General features: G+C 34.5%; 1 protein-coding gene across 4 annotated transcripts in view; it reads left to right on the forward strand.

Annotated features, from left to right (window-relative positions):
• Positions 1–4,626: 4,626 nt before the first annotated feature.
• The window catches only part of LOC137923107 (P protein-like), a 60,450-nt gene continuing 42,273 nt past the window's right edge, over positions 4,627–22,803 (forward strand). Inside the window, exon 1 of one of the 4 annotated variants that reach the window (XM_068766254.1) lies at positions 4,627–4,899. The gene's annotated coding sequence lies outside the window, so the exon portion shown is untranslated. The remainder of the gene's footprint in view (positions 4,900–22,803) is intronic. The other 3 variants (XM_068766255.1, XM_068766256.1, XM_068766257.1) reach the window with 3 other exon arrangements.

The following is a 22,803-nucleotide window of genomic DNA, read 5'->3' on the forward strand; positions in this document are numbered from 1 at the left end:
GGGATATCGTGATGCTTCTTACCACCATCATGGGAGTACTGAGCTACGGTGGAAAATCAGACCAGGCCTTCTGTCCACTACCCTTCATTTTTTTTTGCGTCATTCATCCAAAACCTAAAAACTCCAACGACCATCTGTTCTAGCCGTTGTGGTATGTCAACTGCCACACATTTTTTGTCACTTCTTCGTTACCAAGATTTTTCCAAATGTTATTCTATATTTTGTATCTGATTTATTACTTCTGACATATATTTCAAACGATCATATTACTCGTATTTACAGAAAGTATAGTTTTCATAAATAAAAAGGTTTTTTTTTTATTTTTCTTTTCTTATATGGCTAACTTCTCATTCAGTAATCATCATGCATTTAATGGTTAAATGTAAGAGGTAATTTTAAACTGTATAATAAAATACATTACAAAATGTTAATCAAAACTCTACAAACAATTTGTAACTTAGATAAACACTAAGTAAAGTGATTTAATTGCAAATGCAGCTTGAAAATCAATTATATTTATTACTGTGATTATAACGTTTATTTTAAACACAGTAATAAATATAATTTAGTTAGTTAATTTAATATTCTTTATTGTACACACTTGAAAATATATGTAAGATTTTATAATAATAAAGAAAAAAAGTACAATGCATACATATGTATTTATATATATTATTATACGATATAATACATTGTATACATGTATTAATAAATAAAAACATCAAACTGACTTATGGCAATTACCTCAGAAATATCATAGATCTAGTAAATATTTCTAAACCATTTTCTTAAAAATAGGTAGTGACTTAGGAAGTCTTATGTTCAGCGGTAAATCATTCCACAATCGAACGGTCTGTGTTTATTAAAATATATTTATAAAAGTGATCACAACAAAATCTTTTTATTTAAATCAGTATCTATCTTCTTCTTCTTCCTTCCCTTTTCCCTTTATTTGGGGTCGGGTCTCCTTATCAATTTGCGCCAGGCCACTCTATCCTGGGTTGTCTCTGCATCAAGTTGAAGGGTTTCCAGTTCCTTTCCAATATTAGACCACCACGTAGCTTAACGCCCTCTCCCTCTTGGGAATTCTGGGAGGCTTAAGGCAGTTTTTACCACGTGGTCATATGGTTTTCGTTGAATGTGGCCATACCATCGCAATCTATTTTCCTGTAATTTGCTGGGGATCGGAGCTACCTTATACGAACCTCTGATATATTCGTTCCGTATTCTGTCCATTCTATTGACGCCACCCGACCATCTAAGCATCTTCATCTCATTGACATGAAGTGTTTGCTCCTGTCTCTGACTTACAGTCCAGCATTCCGAACCGTAGAGCATAGCTGGTCTGACAACGGCTTTGTAGACTTTACCCTTGGTCTTAATGCGTTTTTATTAATTACATCGTCCTGCGGGTCTTTAAAAGTTAACTCCACGTATCAAACTACAGTTCTCTAAATATTAGAGGGACCGGAAAGTAATATCGTTTCTGTCGACATATTTTACGGAACAACCGATCGATTTTTACTAGATAGTATACTAGATGGTAAAAGGTTGTTGATAAAGAAGGTGAATATATTGTTGATTAGAAATAAAAACTTGTTAAAAATGTAGTCGTGTGAATTTAACTTAAGAAAGCGACATTACTTTCCGGTTACCCCAATATCATAGTGAACAGCGACCGAACCTCTCTGGAATACGTTCAGAGGCACGATAGAAACGTCCTTTTTATATAAACACTGTAAAATTCAAAAACTTGACACGAAAATAGATTCAGAGATATTAAACGTAAATATAAAAACAAAGGCAAGGATGCTAATATCCGTTAAATATAGATCCAAATAAAAAAAATCTAAATCTGATATCAGTTTCTTTATAACTGGATATGAAAATACTATCAATAAATTAAAGGTATTTATCGTATTTAATGATAAGGATCATATCGGAATATATAATATAATATGATAAAGAATTGAAAAATTCCACAATAACTGATCCGATAGAATATTTATCGAATTGATTTGACAACTTTTTATTGTAATAAATGACTCTTAGCAACCATACGCGATAAGAGAATGATCGATGGTATTTCACTCAGAATTTTAATTGCAAGTCAGTTAACATTGACGGAAGAAAGAAGAAGTTAAGCGTAGAATTGATATCCGCTAGAGCCTTCAGGTCCTGGAATAGTGACCACGAATCGACAAGCATAGAGTAGGATATACATCATGGACGTCGTTAAATTCAACCAACCTTATGAGGTAAAGGTTGCTGCCCATAAAAATGAAAGAAAACGTGAAGGAAGAAGGTAGAATGCGAGATATTGTGACGGACGAAAGAAGAAAAATAAAGAAGACTGTACTATAAGACTTAGTGAAATCAAAGTTGCTGTTTTGAAAAATGATAGAGTATCTAAAAAAAAAAAAGATCTTACTAGTAATTATCTAATGGATTCAGGCGTTATTTTGCGGAAGTCGATCCACAGTAAGAAAAGAACCAATATATAGCTACTTTTGCTATGCAGCAGTAGTCGTGCAATAAAGTGCACCGCCCGTCAGCCCGCTGATAAATGCGCATGCGGCACAACACTAGTATTTGGCACTAATCGGTGTAACATAACACCTGAAGATGCCCCGTAGAGGGGCACCTTCAGGTGTTATGTGGGGCATGCGTATTTATCAGCCGGATGGCGGGCAGTGCACTTTGTTGCACGACTACCACTGCATGTGCGGAAGTGGCAAAATATTGGTCCTTTTCTTACTTTTATAAACAAATCCAATTTTTTAATTTTTGGACAGTTTGTTTTTTCCTCCTCGTTATAAATTTCATCAGATCAGGCAATTGCTTGTTGAATATTGCGTTATACCTTTGAAAATCTATCGTTGTCAGAGTCCATATTTTCAAATATTTTAATTGCCTTAATAAAGCGTGATATTTTTTTGAAATTTTTTCGTCGTAAATGCGAATGGTTGTATGTCGAGAACTGACTTTAGTTACATCATCAGATTGCTTCTCACACGTGCCTTATTAATACTATCAGTGTACTTAACAAATAAAACATTAACTGTTTGCACTTTGTCTATCGTAAAATAAATATATGCACTTTCATTGCATTCTATGTCGCATCTTTACATACATCCGTTTATTGTTTTATAAAGCATTTTATTAACAAAGAAGTCTATGAATTTGGTGAAAATAGTTACAGAGATAGCACCTATGGGTGACTATAACAATCTTTAAACAAAAGGAAATTATATACAGGATGATTGAATATAGATATAAAATCTTTAAAGGTATGAATGTGTTACTCTATTTATTTTCAATATTGCAATGCGACAGACTTCTTCCTTTACTTCTTCTGGCAGTACATCTGTAGGAACAGTGTAAACAAGTCATGAGAAGAATGCCAGAAGAGCTTGATTCGATAGAAAATATAAGCATGTTGTGAACAGTGGTATCTCAGCGGTAAAGCAATGACACTTGCGATCGTAGCTCGCTGGTTCAATTCCCGAGACATAATCTTAAATAAAAAGTATAGAATTCGTTTATAAAATTTAAATTCTTTATTTATTATTCTAAATAAATTTTATTACCTTCCAGTAAAATGCACTTTTGCCAATGATTTTTCCGATTCTCGAAACAGCCTGAATAGTTCTTTTCCGGTATAGCCTTCTATACCTTTGATTCGGGTTTTTATCTTCTCTCTCGTGTTGACACGGCGTCCCCGCATTAGTAGAAGTAGCACAGAGCTAAATCAGGCTAATACGGTGGTTGCAGAACGATATCAGTCGGGTATTTGAGGTTTTTTTCTAAATATGTGTCTTGACGCGTTCGACAAAACACCTATATCTCTAAGATTATTAAATCTTTTGACAAACAGACATTCGTCAAATGTTATAGACAGATCTAACAACCTAGACAAAAAAATTACATGTCTTCCTTATTCATCACAGATTTATCACATCATTAACTATATAGGTTTGCCTCTGCTCTTAAACAAGCTTCTAGAGGATGGTGTAGTGTCCTCTGCGTATCATAATACCACGCTGCTATCGCCAACCCTTCTGCTTTCGTGGCGATTATGGTATATCCCCCAATAGATATATTTGTGGAAGGCCTATGCTATGTAGTGCCTATCTTCAACTTGCACTAAGCGTTTTGCTAATACTTTTATAGTGCAAACTACCAAATAGTGCAACAACCTACCTGCGTCATTGTTTCCAGACAATTATAACTTAGGAATCTTCAAGACTAGAGTGAATAGTTTTTTTCTAAGTAAGAATGTATCATGTATGATTAAAAAAAATGGTCTTATGTCTAGGGGACGTTTTATGGATGGAGTAATGATGACGTCACAGTGGACTACAAATTCAGTTGCCAATAGCAACAAAAATCATAATAAACGACAATATAAATATTAATTCGATTCGCTGTATTAATAATACGAAATAAATGAGCGGGATTAAATATTTTAATTACATTTTAATTATCACTAATTAGCGAATGGAATTTGCAGTATTATAAATCGATACAAACAATTCAAATTGCTAAGCCAACATCGCATGATAAGAAAAGCCGTTGATAAAATCGTTTCTTGTTTACAATCTAACTCAGTACGACGCGCTCCCCGCGACTATCCGAACGCGTCGCCTGTGAGTAAACAATTCAAAAAAAAAAAAGAAACAAAACAAACGTCATAAAAGCGCGCGAAAATATTCCGTGAACCGTGTATTTAATCTGTTAATCATACGCTACATATATATGTAGATATATGTAAACGAGTTTTAAATGTTCAGTGATATATTATTATTTCTTGTGCATTTTTTATTTTGTGTCGAACTGAATAAAGAATAGTTGTGTGTGCCAAAAAATTATCACGTGATTTCTAGATACGAAGTAGCGGTATTTAGACGATTTATTTATAAATTAATTGCAGATGCATTGTTATTTTTGATCGATTTTACATTGCATTTAAGTCAAAGTCACTTTATAGACCAATATGCATTTTGCTACGTATCAAGTATAATATATTTTAATATTTGCATTTATGCATATGGCGTTTCTTTGCAATGTTTAAATAATGGTTCGAAATCTATGTCATGTAACTGTCGTTCTTAATTCAAAATACTTATTTTCTTTTTTAATATATTAATGTCGCTACACCAATAAGTTTATATATCTTCGATGAGCAACCTCATGTGAATAAAACTATATATGTAGTTGTATATATAGAGGGTGTATACACATGGTAGTAACATATATATACATTTGTATTATAATGCACATTGTATCATTTATAATGCAACTATATGTGATGGTAATTAAAATGATTAATAAAAAAAATACTATGAACAAATAAAAACACAGACGATAGTTCTTTTTGTGATCAATATTACTATATCATTAATAAAGTAGTTACGTAAATATTTCAAAGGTTTTATTATTTTTTAAAAGTATACTTCGTCTTTTAAATTTTTTTTGGTAATTTTGTTTACTTTTTTTTATAAGTTTGTTTTTTAATTTTATAACATGATAATTTGGATATATTACATGAAGATGTATTGTGATATAAAGATCTTTTTTACCTTATATATGAAAAAACCAGAGGTAAATGACGATAGACACATAAAATTTGTCTGCCTTACTTTTTATGAATCTCCTTCCGTAGGCCTACTGGAAGAAATTTCTGGTTAGAAATAAGTAGTGCCTGTTGTGTCAGTTATATTTGTATTGTTACTTTAGTGTTTTTATTGTGTACAATAAACTGTTAAATAAATAAAAATAAATAAAAGCGCGTAGCTCAAAGCCAACTGTCAAATGTCAAAGTCTAAATCATGGTTGCACAGACTTATTAAGACTAGGGGCCACTCGGGCAAATCATGAACTGATGGCGGGCCGGCGGCCAGAAGTGTTGGTAATTATTTTTTTTTGGTTTTATTCTGGAATAGAATTCAATATTTTTCGAATGTACGAGAGTATTATTTTTGCTGTCGGTGGGCCACCAGTATTCGACCGGCGGGCCGCGGTCTGTGCATCCACGGTCTAACTCTACTAACTCACTTCTCTCTTTCCTCTCTTCTCCCACTTCACCTGCCTGCTTTACATCTCAATTCCACTTCGTAGCCACTACACATGAAACACTTCGTTCAATGCAATCGTCTACACAGATATCCCCCCATAGTACTGACTCTTCTCACTCCTACAATACAATCCATTCTTCTCTGGACCGCACTCTCTTTCCATATCAGGATGATCAGCAATCGTGGCGCATTCAAAGCGAAGTTTCGAAAGCTGTCGCTTGACAAGCAGACAGAATCAATTTTATTTATTATATTAATATAAATAGTATATGTACATATCTAATTATATATTTTATGGTATATTTATATATAATTACTAGCTGATCCCGCAAACGTTGTTTTGCAAAAAAAATTTTTTATTATCAATTTAAAAATAAGGGTTGATCGTAGAGGGGTGAAAATTTAGGGTTGTATGGATTTTTGTATGTTGTATCATAAAAAAATAAAAACAAAAAATTTCGTCAAAAAAATAAAAAAAAAATTTTAAGGGTGAACAACCCTTATCACTTAGGGGTATGAAAAATAGATAGTAGCCGATTCTCAGGCCTACTAAATACGCATATAAAATTTGGTAAAAATCGGTCAAGCCGTTTCAGAGGAGTTCAAGTTCGAACACCGTGACACGAGAATTTTATATATTAGATGGTAAATAGTAGCCATTAGTATATTTATATAAGATGTATTTATGTGACGATTTTCCTTCTCAATTAAATTTTTTTCCTCTTATGATATTAACTTGTTTCACCTACCTATATCTCTGTATTACCAACGGTTTACTGGTAGAGAAAGCCTTCTCCATTAATTGCGCCTTTATACATATGTTGTAATAAGTGTTTAAATAAATAAATAGTCACAATATGCAGAAAATTCGAAGTTTCTGTACAATTTTTTAATTTTCTTTTTATAAAAATCATTTGCAATTTTAGGATTATTTAAAAAAAAAGATTAAAGTAATAAGTGATATTGTTTTCAAGTTATGTCCTGATTAAGGAATATATTAGGGTGACCGGAAAGTAATGTCGTTTCTGTCGACATATTTTAAAGAAAAACCGAATGATTTGTTACCGCTCCGACATTGATTTTGTATACTAGATGACAAAAGGTTGTTGATAACGAAGGTGAATATATTATTGATTAGAAATAAAAACTTGTTAGAAATGTAGTCGTGTGAATTTAACTTAAATCGACATTACTTTCCGGTAACCCTAATATTTATAATTTGGTACAATAATATCCTATTCAAAAAACAATGGTTACAAAAATAATAAGTAACTTAAAAATAACATATAAAAAGGCTTTTTTAAAAATCAGATTGCCTTTACGCTCTCAAAGAACAAATATTGGTCTATCATATTCCAACAGAGTTTCAAAATGATAACCTTATTCAAGATGATTGGAAATAAGAGTAAAAACTTTAAAGTTTTTTTTTGTTGACAATTGTTTTTTGTGACTACATATTGACTCCTTTAAAGCCTTTACGCTATGGTTATAGACATATAATCACACTATATACATATACATGTGAGGAATAGTGTTAGTTCCGCGGTAGTGGACTATGACTTGCGATCTTAGGTCGCCCATTCGATTCCCGAGATACAATCTTAGATAATTATATAGGATTGCCACTACTCATAAATAAGTTTCCAGAGGAAGGATAGGAACATCCTCTGGTACCCATCTCCCCATAGATATCTTGCAGTGTGCGTCTATGAACTAAAAAGAAAAGACATTTATAATCACCCTGTACACATAGATTTATTTAATCCTTTTCATATTCATTAAGACATTGAAAATAGAAGTGAAGACGAACCTCTGTTTGGTTGGTAGATATTGTCTTGTGATATCTCAAAGAAAAAAATTTTTAGGTCTTACGAATTGACCTTAAAGTTCTAGCCCGAACGCTTTTATCCAAATTTAGCTCATTTCTTTATTCATTTATGTATAAATTATATTAAATTAAATAAGATACATATAAACAATATTTTTGACCCATAGCAATTTACCATTACGCCAATCTTGCGGTCAACAAAACATCAATACAAGACGTCTTTTCATTGACTAACATTCATTTAGGTTTATTTATTAGTTTTTTTTACTTCTTTGGATAATTTATTGTAATTATTCGTATGCGTTAAAGGAACGCTATAAATATCTAAATTGTAAACTGCTGTTGTTGAGAAAGACATTTTATATTATTCGACACATTTAAGTATCGTATCCAAAAATATAAATCGTCTGGGTAAATCCTGCTTGGTATCCTTTTTTTTAGTTGTCATGGAATAGGTGTTTGTCTTCCATCTCACCTGATGGAAAGTGTAGATGTAAACGAAAGTAACCTGCTCACTCTCCTCTTAAAGGCTCCAGAGTTCAATACTCCTCCCCTGCGGGGGTAACGAATGTGTTATGTCATACAGTAATACCCCGCTTTACGCGAGGGATACGTTCCAAAGAAAACCGCGTTAACTGAAATTCGCGTATAACGAGGTTTATGATTAAACATAGTCAAAAATTATTACAAAAAAATACAAATCATTTTAATCAATCATTTTAATTCTAGGAACACTTTATGCAATACATACTCTTATTTTTTACGGAAAAATACATCTATTGTCTTTTGGGTAACGTTTTGTTTACGTTCTTGTAAAATACGTTCATAACACCCAACACTGTTTTTAATTGTTTGTCAGGTGGTCAAGACACCATAGAGAAGTTGATGACTACATTATATTTATACGCACTCTTTCGCGTAATTCGGGGCATTTGAGCGCGAAATTTGCAATTCGCGTTATAGTGAAACCGCGTATAACGGGGTCGCGTAAAGCGAGGTATTACTGTACTCCTACCGACTTTAACCCCATGGTCTTCTTTTATGCCTGTAATTTGAAGGTTGTATCGCTGTTGAACAAGCGATCTAAAATCGCAAATCTCATTCCTCTACCGCTACTTGCTCAGACAGATCTAATATATAAAATTCTCGTGTCACGGTGTTCGAACTTGAACTCCTCCGAAACGGCTTGACCGATTTTTACCAAATTTTACATGCGTATTAAGTAGGTCTGAGAATCGGCTACTATCTATTTTCCATACCCCTAAGTGATAAGGGTGGTCCATCCCTAAATTTAATTTTTAATTTTTTAGACAATTTTTTTGGTTTTTATTTTAATATGATACAGCATACAAAAATACATACAAAACTAAATTTTCACCCCTCTACGATCAACCCTTATCTTACATTTGTTAATTAAAAACTTTAATTTTTTTTGCAAAACAACGTTTGCGGGATCAGCTAGTATATATATAAAATATTCCATTGATTTACGCATTATATCTGACGGCGCCTGTTATAAGAATCACACGGAAAATCAAGTCCGAAACGAAGTCATTTTTACATCAATATGCAGACGGATGATTATTTGCAATTATAACAAGTTGTATTGTTTACGATATGTTCTTGGAAAAGTGCTCAGAAGGTCATCATTATAAATTCAACCGTAAGGCGACCCCAGCTGCTGTCTCATATCTTTGAATTACAATAGAGTGCTGGTGCTGGTGCCTCTCGTTCAACCTCTATCATGGGCGTACAGGATCTTTATTTAAATCTTTCGTCTTTCTCAATCTCTTTCATTCTTCATTCTTTCCTCTAATTTCCTTTACAATATCTCATTCTATTTCATTCAACACCTCACTTACTTCGTCTTCCTTCTAGAGTTCTACAGTTTGACCTTTATTATCTTTACCTTTATCATCTGCATTAACAATTTATTTATTTTATCTCACTAGCCGTATCGCACTTATTCACTTCTTGTTTTTTTTATTTATTCATTGCTTTTTATTTTGTTTACTCTTGCTGGACTCCAATAAGATAAGGCGACACTCCTCTTTACTCACCAATAAGGCGATGTTCTTCTCCTTTATCTTCTTTGCTAACCGAGACTGGAATTTTGATCACCTGAATCACAAATGCATGAGGGATTCTTCCTGGGTTTGAACCTATGCAGGTACTCGGATCCCCCATATCTTGTAAACATTTGGACATGCCATTGGTGTCTGGACAAAATTTCTTCGTTACCGAAGCAATTATTAAACCGATTAGAAACGCAATCCTTTACTCAAAGACCTTTATGAGCTCATCTGTCCACTTTATAGTTGAACTTCCAATGCTGCTCTTGTCGTACAATGGTTTCCAGTCCAGAAAGAGTTAGAAAACGTAAATATACTAAGAGACATATTCCAACTGGACAAGTTAGAAGTGACTTACTTTTTTTGTCATCAACTATTGCTGTAGGAGGTATGACCGCAATGTGTTCGGTTCCTAATGTTCCAATTGTAAATCTTAGAGTGAGACCTGTGTCCAGGCTGTGGTCTTCAATGTTTAAAATAATATCTGTGATGTTGATGACCTATTTGTCAGATCGCATTTACATATACACTATGATATATTACTTACCACGAAAGCCTTTGTTTCAAAATCTCTCTAATTGTCATTCTAGTGAAAAAGATATATAAAAGAAACTTGTGAAACCATTCTATATGCAGCTAACTTGTGATGAATACGTCATATCGCTATCTCCAACGCCTATCAATTTCCGTTGGAATTTATCAACGAGAAATGGATTTTAAATCAAGGAGCATATAGTTTAAAATGGATTGTTTGATATATCCATTCACTGGAATGCACATAATTTACGACAAGAAATTTTATATATTTACCAACTGTCCCTTGCCGGAATTGCAAGCTTGAATATATTCCTCACAAAACTCCTCTTCAAGGGTAGACTTCTTTCAACTGTCTGCGTTTTTCCGTGGTGCATTACAGGTACAGGTACAGGTGCATATAGGTGACAGATCACCTCCAACTCTTGGATATTACTCAAACATCAATTAACTTTGGGTCGTCTACGTCCAAAGCTAAGTTACCTGCCAAAGACCTGGATATTCTGGGGAAGGTTCGACTGTATCTTATACCAGGACAGCTCTTAAGTCTGTATGTAGTGTAAGTCCGGCCATGTGTAGAATACTGGAGCCATCTGTGAGATGGGTCTGCGAAGTACCAGCTCAAAGATTTGGACTCCAGATACGAGCCAAGAGGCTGATTGGTGACGATACCCTGGTGAGTACTCAACTCAGTTTGTCGGTGTTCTATAGACTGTATTTTGGAGAATATGCGTCGAAATTACACCAAATATCCCATCGTTTTTCCATCGGACACTAAGACGCACGGATTCACAACATCCGTACAAATTCCTTCCACCCCCACTAAGTTATTGCTAATACTTTTATACTTCGAACAGACGAGTAGTTTAACAACCTCCCCGCGTAAACCTTTCCAGGCAATTACAACTCAGGAGTCTTGAAGACAAGAGTGAGAGTGTTTCTTCTAGCAAGCATGTGGCATCATAGATCTCTTCGCTTAACATCAGACGAGACAGAGGTCAAATTAAAAATATATTATTATTAATAAAGTTCAGCAGCACTCGGTGTTTGGCACTAATCGGTGTAACATAACTCCTGAAGATGCCCCGTGAAGGGGTGAAACACTTGTTGAGTGTTTTAACGGTGATGGTTGTGTAGTTCGCATTGTTTGCCGCATACGCATTTATCAGCGGGCTGGCGGGCGGTGCACTTTGTTGCACGACCACTGCATGTGCGGAAGTGGCTAAATATTGGTCCTTTTCTTACTTAGGATGGACTTCCGCAAGGTAACGCCTGATTCCATTAAATATTAAAGTTTCACAAATGTTGAACAGTTACCAATTTTGTCAGCACAACAATTGGAAGTCTTTTATATTTGTCATTAATTGCTGTATTCGACAAAGATTTATCATCTCTTGCTGTTTAATATTGATCATCTTAATCATACCAGTCTATAGACATCAATTGCAAGGCAAATTCTTTCACCAAAGATGGCCACCTGGCATCTGGTCTTGTTGCCATGGTCCATTTCAGTTTAATATTCAATAGCCTTACATTACTAACAAAGTAATAGATTCTTTAATTTAATTTATAAAACTTAACTACTACTGCTACATATCAGTGTTAGAACTAGGAATTTTTTGTCCAGAAAATTAAGTCATACTCAAAAAAGGTTAAGTAAGAAAAGGACTAATATATGCGCATGCGCATTTACCGGCGGGTTGGCGGGCGGTGTACTTTATTGCTCGACTACTGCTACATAGCGGAAGTAGCTATATATTAGTCCTTTTCTTACTTAGGATGGACTTCCGCAAAGTATCGCCTGAATCTATTAGATATTTAGGATCTAAACACTCGAAAACCTTTCGTCTCCAACCGCCAGTTCTTCGAGTGACGTCAGTGATATTGATTCTTCTGGGAAACTCCTCATTTCTTATTAACAAAACACAGCGAAGTTCCGGGCATAGCGCACTCCATTGCTCTCTGAGTGATCAGAGATTCTCATATCCATGTCATCATCTGCAAAATAAACTATACAAAAATAATCTATTTACTATAGATAGGTTTTAAATTTGCGTTTTTTTAACAATATATTCGATGATTCATTAAAGTTTACAACAGAAGTTCTTTTGTTTACTTCTTATTGCATTGTCTGTGTACACAAGTCACACTTGTTAATAAGATTATCGCATATCACTTAATTTTTACGTTGTTCAACAAAGAATATTACAATCGTTAACACTGTTTTAAAAAACGACCTCGGTTATAAGGATAAGTTGCAAAACAATTGGTTTATTGTGATGCAACTAAACGTATTTAAGTACTGTTCGTTATTTATTAAAACACTTAGTTGTTAATGGTATTTAACGTCTTAAAGCAGAGGTGCAAAACTCGCGGCCCGCTGAATACGACCAAAGATGAACATTATTTTTTTTTAATGGAATCAGGCGTAACCTTGCGGAAGTCCAATCTAAGTAAGAAAAGGACCAATATTTAGCCACTTCCGCATATGCAGTGGTGCCTCTGTGTTTGGCACTAATCGGTGTAACACAACTCCTGAAGATGCCCGTGGAGGGGTGAAACACGTGTTGAGTAATTTAGCGATGGCGGTTGTGTGATTCGCATTGTTTGCCGCATACGCATTTATCAGAGGGCTGGCAGGCAGTGCATTTTGTTGCACGACTACCACTGCATGTGCGGAAGTGGCTAAATATTGGTCCTTTTCTTACTGAACATTATTTTAACCAATCAAATTATTAGAAACTAAACTAGTATATATAATTAAAGTTAAACGTATTGTCGAATTGTCAATTAACATACAATGTCGGTATTGTTGTCGCTACATGAAGCCACCGCAGGTTCGGAAGGCTGTTATACAGCCTGCTAGGAACTTAACAGTTGCTCTTTACAAATATAGTTTTATAAAGAGCGCGCGACAATAATTAGCTTTCCTGTGTGAGCATCATAGTAATCTTGAATAGAATTTGTTTCAAATCTCTCCATTGGCGGATTTAAAATTAATTGTCAAATTTTAATGCACATACGACTACCTTGTGCCATAAATGATTTGTTTATTTTTTGATGACGAAAACTAGAAGTTTTTACGTATTTATTATTTATTAAAATTGTGTCTATCAGACAGACAAAACGTTTTTATAAATATATTGCCGTAAAAATATCAGCGTAAAAATATCAGCGTTATTAATATTATTTACGACCCATTTAAAGTTAATTGTGTTTATTTTGGTCTAAGTTAGGTTTTTAGTTGGACACCCCTGTCTTAAAATGTATATAAGATAAATAATTTATATCTAAGTCTAGATTTAGCGCAGAATAGATAGGCTTAAATTTCTTGATAATTTTATTGTCACGTTCCCTGCTTTCATTTTGAAAGAGTAGTAATACTCTATCTCCTTTCTTCTCTCACAAATTCTTTCTCTCTTTCCCTCGCATCCGCCACAAAACGTTTCATTCTTTACGATTTCGATCTTTCACACGTCGCGTCTCTTTCTTCGTCTACATTTCTAATTATATTGGTTCTTATTTTACAGTATATCTTTTTTATATGTAATTTTCGTTACATATTATTTATACAGACAATGACATGGATAGTTGACCTTACTCTCATTTTATTATCATTTACGTTTTGTTTCCCTGTAGTTCGGCCTCTGATTCTTTATTTTAATCCTTGATTTTGTTCCTAGCATTCCGCTTAACCACTTCTCTATCATCTCCATCCAAAGGTTGTCTGGTACAGATCGCCGAGCGATAAAACCACCTCTTGTACCTCTAGTTTGATTTTTTTTAATCTATGGCATACAATAAAATATAAATAAACAAACAACTGTGATATATGTATAAAAGGAAAATAAAAATAAAATCTTTGATATTATAAATAGTAATTAGACACTGCAGTAATTGGTGATGAATTAAAAGGTTTATAAAGCGGAAGAAAAAGATAGAATTAATTATGGAATGAAAGAGACAGAAAGATAGATATTGTGAGTAATAGAAGAAGAGAAGAGAAATAATGAAAGAAAGGGAAAAATTCAGCACAGATAATAAATTAATTAAATTATTTATAAGTAAATGAGCTATACATTCACATTTTTAAATCTTTAATTATCATCATGTATAAAGTTTCTCATATATATTTATTACAATTGTCCAATTTATAACTTATAGGACAGAATAATCTATTTTTATATTTTTAATTTTCCTTTAATAATGTCTTCCAAAATTCCGTATCGAATAGAACAGAAACAAATGTAATTATTAAGTTATTTTAATAAACGAAAATCGCTATGACTGAGTCCATGATAACATTGAGAATTACCAATAAGTAATGCCGAGTTATTTCAAGTTGCGTAAGTAATGAAACTTTATTTTCTTTCGTCTAACCATTAGTGGTTATGTAATGTCTGTATTTTAATAATTCACTTATAAAATTGTACCATTTTTTTATTATATTTTATTACTCTCAATCCTCTAAACTTAAGATTTCTTTATTAGTTCAAACGAGGCGATCCACAGGCGAATGTAGGCAACAGAAATGGCATATTAGATTGGTATGTTAAACCGTCAATGGATAGACCAAACGCAGAAGAGATAGACTCTGAGGACTTATGACTAGACTAGACGCAAGCGTATTAAAGAACCTCCACTCACAAGATGAACAGATGATCTTAGAAGACCAAACTACAGACAATGGTACGCTGATCTTATGATCCAGAAAGACAGAAACACAATCTTTGTAATATATATAATTATTTATTTTTTAGACCAAGCATTACACACATACGGAGTGGTTTAAGAAAGAACAAGACGTCGGTAAAACAGTACAATGTGATGCTTATTGACAAGCGCCATCTAGTAGACTTTTAGAGAAAATATGATAAAACAACTTTATGTATATACGACTCTCCACAAGGTGAACAGTTGATCTTGGAAGACCAGTCTACATACCACGGTACGCTGATTTTTAGGTCCAGGAAGACAGAAACACGATCTTTGTGATATATATAATTATTTATTTTTTAGACCACGTATTACACACATACGGAGCAATTTAAAAAGAGAACAAGACGTCGGTAAAACAGTACAACGTGATGCTTATTGATTAACGCCATCTAGTAGACTTTTAGAGAAAGTATGATAAAACAGTTCTATGTATTTACGTCAAATATGGACAGATGTCCTTATTATAGTCGATAAGCGGATACAGGTCGCTTTCAACCGGTCTTATAGTATATCTAGGGGAAAGGCCTACGGTCTTACAGCTGATAAATCTATAATGACCTTCTATTACGTTCTAGAGCAGACACTACAGGTACGCATGCGTAGTGAACGACGTCTCCAAGATGAAACAACTAGTTAAATCTATGGGGAAAGTTTATACCTAGTTATAGACATCTATGGCTAAAATAATGGGTATTTTGGTACATCGTTATCGATGGCTATTCAACCCAACACTGCAAGGTATAAAACTCTCCCAAAGATATACAGGGGAATATACCATCGCCACGCTTGGCAGGCAGATTGGCAGTCGCAGTGTGGTGTTACAGTCTTCTGGAAACTTCTCTGTGAGCAGTGGCAATCCTATATAACTGCACAGAGTGTGAATTGTACAAGATTGCATTTCGAAAATCGAACTCGGGAATCGAAGTCCTACACTGCTCAACTACCGTTGTAACTTTATCCTACACTTTTTTGAACAGCACACTTTTAAAATTATTTCAACTTTATTTCAAGTAAATATAACATAACAGAGAAGTCTGATTTTAAGTTACTTTTTATTACGCATTGGTATTCTTTTGACGGTACAAGTGTTAATTATAAATGATTTAAAGTGAAAAGCAATAGGATTAAAAACACTTTAGAGGGATAGGCCTTTTAAAGAACATAACGAAGACGATATCAATCTATGCTAATGTAAATAAAGTTGACTTATCACCCGCTGCAATTTCGTACATGCAACGTGCATATGGAAAGAGGAGAACAAATAACTGGTAGTCGAAATATTAATTGTTCATCATCCACGAGGCTCAGGGGCTAAAGAACTAGGCGGTCATCGTCGTCTGTCGAACAACAGACACCCTCGAGCTGTATAACAGTGTCACGCGGTGATAGAAATATCACGACACACACGTGCGTGTATCACACGGACGAGACTCAAGATGCGATTGCAAGGTTCATCGATGTGAATACGGCAACCGCATTAGAGACATTAGCACACGACCTGAGGATACAAATATGAAGCAGGCACCAGGAAGTGGTCGCACGAAAAATAATCGTTGAAAATAAATAAATAGTACAAGTAGTTTACGATTTAAGTTTGTAAATAGTTTAAAAAACTAATTAAAAACTATGACATGCAGAGACGACCAAAAATAAAGACATGTCTGTGAAATATGAAGCCTAATAAAAGAAATCATACAAAAGGTAGTAAAAAAAATCTATCACATTGTAAAGGATTTTTTAAAACATAATAACATGAAGCTTGGAAATGAATTATTCTTGCTACAGTAAATTTATAGGTGATCACAACAAAATACATTCATTTTATTGAAGGATCTTCAAGGATCAATCTTAAACGCTATAGATATAATTATAAAGGATTTAAATTTGATTATCGTTGTTTCAAATACGCCCACTACTTAACATAGGCCTTCCACGAATATATCTATTGGGAGATATACCATAATCGCTACGAAAGCAGATAGGTTGGCGATAGCAGTGTGGTATTATGGTACGTAGGTGACGCAAGAGGAAGGCAATATGGAGTAGGAATGAGGATGTGGTCACTTACGACACACCTCATAAAATATTTAATGGAATCAGGCGTTACCTCGCGGAAGTCCATCCTAAGTAAGAAGAGGACCAATGTTTAGCCACTTCCGCACATGCAGTGGTAGTCGTGCAATGAAATGCACCGCCCGTCAGCCCGATGATAAATGCGTATGCGGCAAACAATGCGAATCACACAACCGCCACCGCCAAATCACTCAACACGAGTTTCACCCCTCCACGGGGCATCTTCAGGAGTTATGTTACACCGATTAGTGCCAAACACAGAGTCACCTCATAAAATTCAAGGTCACCCAGAGAGAGAAGAAGAGAGCTACGCCCAGGGCTTCGCCGCGAGATTCAATTAGAAACAAGATGTCTATAATTACTGCACAAAGTGTGAATTGCATAAGATTGCATTTCGAGAATCGAACCAGGGATCTTCGATCGAAAGTGCCAGTCCTCTATCACTGAGCTATAAGTGCTCATGTTATATGAATATACCTCTTTGGAACTACAACGCTTAGAACATTCTGGAATATTCTAAGTCTCGTTCGGTTGGTAATAAATTATTTATGACGTGTTTATTATATAGATATATTTTACAATGTTTGAATAATCTTATACAATCTTTCCGATTATTCATGATGACATATCGAAACGTAATCTGTGCAAATAAATAATATCGATCTGTCTGTCTGTGATATTAAAATAACCGCTTTTAATAACATATAAATATATACATCGAAATGACATTTTTTGTTTGTCTGTTTGTTCCGGCTAATATGTTAAATGGCTGGACCGATTTTGACGGGACTTGTACTGGCAAGTAGCTGATGTAATAAGGAATAACTTAGACTACTATAGAAAAGTTCTTAAATGAGAAAAAACATTTTTTTGTAAAACTCCACGTGGAGTAAATCACAATTAGTCTGAAATAATAAAAAGAAACTTTCAATGTCTGTTCATAAGACATCATTTCTGATCTTACAGTAAAACATTAAACTTTTGCTTTTAAAAACAAATATTCTTATGTTAGTTACTACTTATATTGGCATTTGACACTTTGTTGTAATGAAATTATACAAAAGTCTCACCTTTAAACAAAAAAACGACATTTAAGATCTATTGTAAAGTTCCTTTTTTATTTTATAATCCTATAAGAGGAAAATTTTATGATAAATCAATATATATGACATATGACAGTCCTGTCAAAAAACCACAGAAAATAAATGTAGTAACGCATACGCACACGCATACACACACGCACACGCACACACATAGAAGAAGAGAGAGAGAGAGAGAGGGAGGGAGAGGGAGACGCACGCGTGCGCGCACGCACACTTATATAAGACTATGGGTTGATTTTTATACTGCCCTCGTGACGTCATAACGTAAAAAGGAAGGCCGATTTAATTATTTTTTTAAATTTCCTAATAATTTATGGAAGTTTCTTAAGAAAAAATATAGAATTTCCATTCCGTTTTACATTAGCAAAGACAATAAATAAATCGTGAAGGCGGTTGATGCCTGTTCGAGGTAATTATTTAAAAAAAAAATTTTCATTTTCACGTGTTCATTGTCGCCTGTTTCCGTGTAAGAAATTTATCAAAATTATTTATTACTGCGCCATAAAATTGATATTATCTTGTTTTTATTAAAAGGCATTACAAAAAACGCTATATTTTGAAAATAATTTTCGTAATAGTATATATATAAATATATATATATAGTACCAATATTAAGCCAATTCCGCACATGCAGTGGTAGTCGTGCAACAAAGTGCCAAACACAAAGTCCCTCTGTGAGAAAGGCTCTGTGTTTGGCATTAATCGGTGTAACATAACTCGGTGGTGGTTGTGTAATTCACATTGTTTGCCGCATACGCATTTATCAGCGGGCTGGCGGGCGATGCACTTTGTTGCACGACTACCACTGCATGTGCGGAAATGGCTAAATATTGGTCCTTTTCTTACTTAGGATGGACTTCCGCAAAATAACCCCCGATCCCATTAAATAGTGTTTACTGTCTCTCAATAGCATTCTGCTAGGCAGATATGTACCATCAAACGACACAAAGGTCAAATGATTTGTCTATAAATGATAAAATAGTACAACCACGTAGACAGCTGCCTTTATAAAAGCCTTTAGCGACATCAGCATTTGTTCTTTAACCTATAGACTTCCATCTGTTAGCAGTGGAGGACTGAGATTTGCGATCATAAGTCTCGAGTTAGATTCCCAAGATACAACCTTATATTATTCACACTTTACGCATTAATTTTATAGTATTGCTACTGCTCACAATGTACCATATTATCACAGATATCTTAGGGGGAGCAGTAGGCATCTATGGGCTGAAACGACGACGACAGCAATGTCTTTATGACGTCATCAAAGTCAAGGACAACGAATTTTGAAAATGCTTTTTTAAAGTATTATTACGTAATTTTTTTCTAAAATCATTGATTTTTCCATATGGATTATTTAATATGTTTGTAAATGCTTATATTTATAAATAAATAATATAAATAACAGTAAAGGAAATGTTTGAATGAAGTTCACGTATTCGCAAACAAAGATGCATTGGAAATGATTCAAAGGTTATTACCCTCGCTGCATTCGCAACGCCATTGCAGCTGTTGGAATAACACACATGAGCATTAGTCAATGTGTTTCCCGCCATGTTGGAAAACTACGGGCAGTATATTAACAAATCGTTCGGGATAATCCTTATTAAACATTATACATATATATGTGAGACGCCATCGATCCAAGATGGCGTCTTCCGCCAAAACTGACAGCTCATTCCCGCGCTTTTTTGACAAGTAACAATTTATTCGTGCTTGTTTAAGAATATAATAACACATTTATGGTTATTTCCTTAATGAACGAAGCCATCACTCGATGGAGATTATCGATTTAATTTTTTTAAACTATATGGAATAGACAACATTATTGTAAAAAAAAGCTAAAAAAATTGCACGGAAATATTTTTAAATTTAGAACATTTTTGACATTTCTTTTCTTAAGTCACCCGTTTGATAGTTTTGACAGTTTATTAATGAAGGTATAAATTTGCAGCGTAAGATAAAGGGAATTTATATTACGTGCTAAAATTTCAGTATTAAATAAAACAAATACTAATTCATGTGAAAGAGGTTTAATACACTAGCTAAAACTCGTAAAGACGACATATAAATACATTTTTGTATTAGTAGAAATCCTGTAAAGTATTAAAATAGGTGACAGCCTATTTAGTATAAGGTCATGTGGCAGCCTTTCACGTCTTGCAGGCTTCGATGCAGCCAGTAATGTTAGGTATTTCTGACATTATTTAAACTCGCTTTACAATCTTAAAAAAGGGATCAAATTTGAGTATAAATAACACGTAAATCTAGCCTTGAATTTTTATAGAGACTTCATGAAAACAAACGTTACGTCTTTTAGATTTACGTATTGGATATATCGAGTCATTACTATTCTACCAGAGTAGTGGTACCCCAACGGCAGAAGACAGATTTGAGATCGCAGATCGCGGGTTCAATTCCCGAGATACAAACTTATATACTTCACGTTTTGTTCGTTAATTATATAGGGTTGCCACTGTTACAAAAAAAATTTCCTGAGAATGGACAGCATTTTCCTCTGTGTACCATAATACTACAATGATCGCCAAATAAACGTGGCAATTATGGTACAACTCTTCATAGATATCTATGGGCAGAAACGACTATTGGAGCGAGATATGTTTCATATACTACCTGCAAGACCTGGTACCAGTCGACCAATTTTTATGGCCCCCTCTATTGGGAGCCTCTCGTACCCCCTATCTGGTTTGGGACAGGAACTAGTTAACATTTATTAAATTTTTTCACAGACATTTTTATTTTCTTCCTCTTCTTTCATACGTCATATTATCTTTCATTCGTTTCATTCTTTCCACAATTCTACTGTCTTTCCCTTTCGCTCTGTATCGCTTTTCATTCATTCCTCGTTACTTTTTACATTTTCTCATATTCTATTCGTCTATCGTTTCATTATTTTAGCTTATTGACGCCCAATGCAGGGCCCACCCCCCATGGGGGCTATATCATTAAAGAGTTAGCGTCTTATTAAAAGACGTTTGTAACACTTTATCAATTTATTTAACACACGAACAAATTTTTATTAGCGCTTGAGTGCGAGCAAAAAGGATGTGCATTCGTCGTAGGACTCTGGGGCGCAATGTGTTCTGCGACCGAGTGAAAGCGGGCAATAGAACAAAGGCGCAAAAGAAACAAAAGAAACAAAAGTAACAAAAGGTCTGCGCCCGCGTCACCGGTGCGTGCATGTGCTCGCTGCACTAATTCGGCACACTAAGTTCGCCCGTCGGCTACGCTCGCCCACAAAATCTTACACCTATTATTCATTCAGACATCACGTCAGTGTATATACGACTCCCACATCATGATCACCATACTTGACGGGTGGATAGACAATCGCAGTGTGATGTTATGTTACGAAGAGAACGCTGGCAATCTTGTATAATTAACCCACAAAGCGTGAGTTATTGTATTATATCTCAGGAATCGAACCATCGACTTCCTTCCTCTACTGGGCTACCACTGCTCACTACCTAGGTTCTTTTTTTATGGTCCCCGCTATTGGGGACCTCTCGTTCCCCTATCTCGTGTGGGACAGGGACTTTTTATTTCTAATAATTTACTCATACAATTTTTTTATTATTATCATTCTTCTCTTTCATCCATCATATTATCTGTCGTACTGTTTCTTTCGTTCTACAATTTTCCCAGTCTTTCTCTTTCACTCCATTAGCAATAAATCCATCCTCAACCACTACATTATAGGTTTCCTTACAATTTTATTTATATCACATTTTACATTTTTTTTGGATATCATAGAGAAATATCTCAAAGAATTGTTTACATGGAGTGGCAATTGGTATGGCACATAACTCGTGCATCCGCAGGTTATTGAGGTGAAAAGGTTCTGGAGTTGAGACGACACGCCGGTAGACGTTGGGTGGATATGCCCTCCACTAGTTAGACGAATGATATAGTCAAGGTTGTGATAAGTCGCTAGATGCAGGGAGACCAAGACAGATCATGGTCTACGCCGTGGACATCTATTAAATAACATAGCGATGATGAAAGTACATCATGTGATGCTGAAGTGATAAGAAGATCACAAATGAGTAAAGCTGTGGATGGTTGAAGAGAGTATGTAGAAAAAGATCATCAGAGAAACACGTGGAACTATTTAGTGCCTTCATTTTCTCCATATTGTTTACGCAAGCGAAAGGTAGATCCTTAAATCAAGCAAAGAATAGATACATCCGAAATGTTGATGAAAAAGTGGTCACACGAACCGCAATGTTAGGATTATTGTTAAGACGTCGTGAAAATCAAAGTTCCAATGATTTAAGAACCTAAGATATAAGTTAGTAAATGAAAAAGCAAGAAAAAAATGTAAATGTTTAATGTAGTTGTTAAAACATAGGCACGGTCGGTCTGTGGAATATTGA

This window comes from Battus philenor, unplaced genomic scaffold, assembly GCF_028537555.1.
Source record: "Battus philenor isolate CCGP_79_NKW_IND1 unplaced genomic scaffold, ilBatPhil1.0.hap1 SCAF_20, whole genome shotgun sequence".
Classification (NCBI taxonomy): domain Eukaryota; kingdom Metazoa; phylum Arthropoda; class Insecta; order Lepidoptera; family Papilionidae; genus Battus; species Battus philenor.